This window comes from Fulmarus glacialis, unplaced genomic scaffold (assembly GCF_000690835.1).
Source record: "Fulmarus glacialis isolate BGI_N327 unplaced genomic scaffold, ASM69083v1 scaffold29333, whole genome shotgun sequence".
In the NCBI taxonomy this organism is placed as follows: Eukaryota; Metazoa; Chordata; class Aves; order Procellariiformes; family Procellariidae; genus Fulmarus; species Fulmarus glacialis.
In genome coordinates, this window is record NW_009205352.1 from 3,826 (window position 1) to 6,471 (window position 2,646).

The 2,646-nt window shown below is 38.0% G+C and overlaps 1 protein-coding gene across 1 annotated transcript in view; it reads right to left on the bottom strand.

The window, feature by feature from the left end:
- Positions 1-2,646, bottom strand: part of LOC104075030 (trafficking protein particle complex subunit 12-like) — a gene marked incomplete at its 3' end in the record, with an annotated part of 5,943 nt that overhangs the window by 751 nt on the left and 2,546 nt on the right. The window lies entirely within an intron of this gene.

Here is a 2,646-nt window from a genome sequence, read left to right on the forward strand (position 1 = left end):
AGGTTCTATTTGTAGCTTTGCTAACAATAAACTGAATAACTCTGTATATGGCACCCTCCGTGCCTCAACTTCCCCTTCTAATCTTTGATCAACTATCGATTTCTGTGCTTTCCCGTCTGTTGGCTGACATCCTTGTGGTTCTGTGTACTCAAGATCTTCAAAAGGTAATCAAGAAATCCAAGCTTAACATCAAGCAGCTACTGAAAAACTGTTGAACACACACTGACAGATGTTGAAAACTGTGCTACTACTGTCTGCACACTCTTCAGGTACCACGTGTGCCAATACAGAGCGTAGGACAGGTTGCAGGGGAGGGTCCTCGTCACTGGGACTGTACACATTACTGTATGCAAGAGAATCACCTATGGTGTCAGAAGTCATCATGTGCCAAAAGCAGGTACAGAAATTATTTCTGTAAGATTTTTGCCAATCTTATGTTTTTATGCATTTGTAATCTAGAAAAGCAAACATCTGAAAAGAAAGAAAATTATCAGCAATATATTGACAATATACTTATATTTTTGTTTTTAAACAGAAAGCAATTTATAACCCACATTCAGCCTTCGTAAAGATCTGTCTGGTTCACCATACTGTTGGTGAATAGCAGATATTCACAGACACAGCGTAAGAAACAGAATAAGCTCATACTGGTCTTTCCCAACTTAAAGCAGCCAGAACTTTATGGTCCATCTGTGCCAGGGGACATATTTGCCTACCATTTTTAAACACTCACTGACAGACACACCTCCCATGACATTTGTCTTGCTCATTTTTCGGTCTGCTTTTCTCAACAAAAGTACATCCGAGGGCAACGAATTCTACAACTTAAGAACAGTTACATGGGCTGCAGAACAGTAACGCTTTTTGTTATGCTTATTACTCAACAGTTCCTTTGCCATAAAACCCAGCAAATCATAATCCTCTATTTACTTCATTCTTTCATGAATTTTCAATCATTATTGCTCTTGTAAGTTAATAGGTTCTCTTCATTTTAGCTATCACTCACAAGAGAGAACCTCTGCACTCCTCACCATCCCTCCTCTCTCTCCGATTTGTTTTAATTCCATTATATCTTTTCAGATCTGTGTTAACTAGAATAGTATGCAATATTTAAAATGTTAAAGCAGAAAGCGAATATGCAAAAATGTAAGCATACAAAGGAATGTTTGCAAAAATCCCTCTAAAGGAATATGAAAACATTCACTTGAAGAACTGAGGCAGGAAGTTGCTAGCACAGAGAGCAGAAAGCAAGCCACAAAGCCTTTTGCCTAAAAAAAGGTGAGCTGCGTAAAACACAGTAAAGCTTAGCTATGATAAAGATAATTGATATTAACTGTTTGCACTTTTCCCATGGACAGTGATGGGAAATATATTTGTGTTTTCTGTCTAGTTTCCCGAGGAATGAGACTGCAACTACTGTTTCACTACATGGAAAATTTTTACCTCTAATGCTGTCACCTATCCTATGAATAAACCAGATTTCCATCTTTCGGACAGAAGAGTCTGAAGGATTAAGAAAAGACAGTGTGTGCAAAATGACATAAATACAAAAGAATTTTTAATCCCCCCCAACAGTACTTTGGAGGAGGAAACATTACAAATGAATGTAATGAAACAAAGGACATTATGACAGCAGACAATAACTGATGAAGAAAGGCATAATGGAAAGAGCATAAAAAGCAGTACTCCAACTTGTTCCCGCACTCAGAAAGCACAGATTCAGATAATCTATACCATATGCAATCCAAGATAGTTTAAAAAATAACGTTTCTGGAATTGTCAGCAAAAAGTAGCATGCAGTTGAAATCAAGGACATTGAGTATTTTTCTTGGTGTGGGTAATTTACCCACTTAACTTCTAAGACAACACAAGAACAAACACTCTCTGAGTGAGCAGGGGAAAAAAAAGTACTGAGCTCTTCAGTATAGGTCATACAAAATTTCAGTACTTTCCTGAAGCACACTTACAGTTCACTGTAAATGCACTTTTCAACCAACTTATTTGTCAACTGCATGCAGCCTGGCTTAACATTTTGCATTAAAATTCAGCATTAGCAAACTATTCATAACAAAGCTTTACTGAACACTGTTGGAAGTTGATTTAACATTGAAAACATGCCTCCCACAACGTTTCAGTTGACATTTCAAGTACTTTACAATTATAGTTTCAGTTAAATACACAATTTGCACTACTAGAAGTGTATGGAACAATGATACCAAACTAGGGGATGTCAGGTCAGTCAAGGTGCACACTCAGGCCACTGAAAAGCAGTAAGTGGAAGTGAGAGAAGTTGTGTAAATACGAAGCACTTCAAAACTTGTCCCTGCTGACATGCCTATGTGACTGCTTATAAATCATAATCAATGAAGAAAGCAGCAGGAAGCCCCTTTAATTCCACTGATGATTTTACATCAGGTCTTACTGTAGAAATACATCACATGCACATTGCCATAACGTCTTTTTTTCAATTATGTACTAAATGGCAGATCTGCATATATGCACGTGCCCAGATTCAGGGAATCATCAGGACAAAATAGCCTTTAATCCTCGACTTGACTGAGGAAGGTGAGAGACAACTATTGTAAAAAAAGAGGCCCGCAATAAGGAGGACCTCATCCTTGGGGCCTGCGGAAGGGATCATTCCTG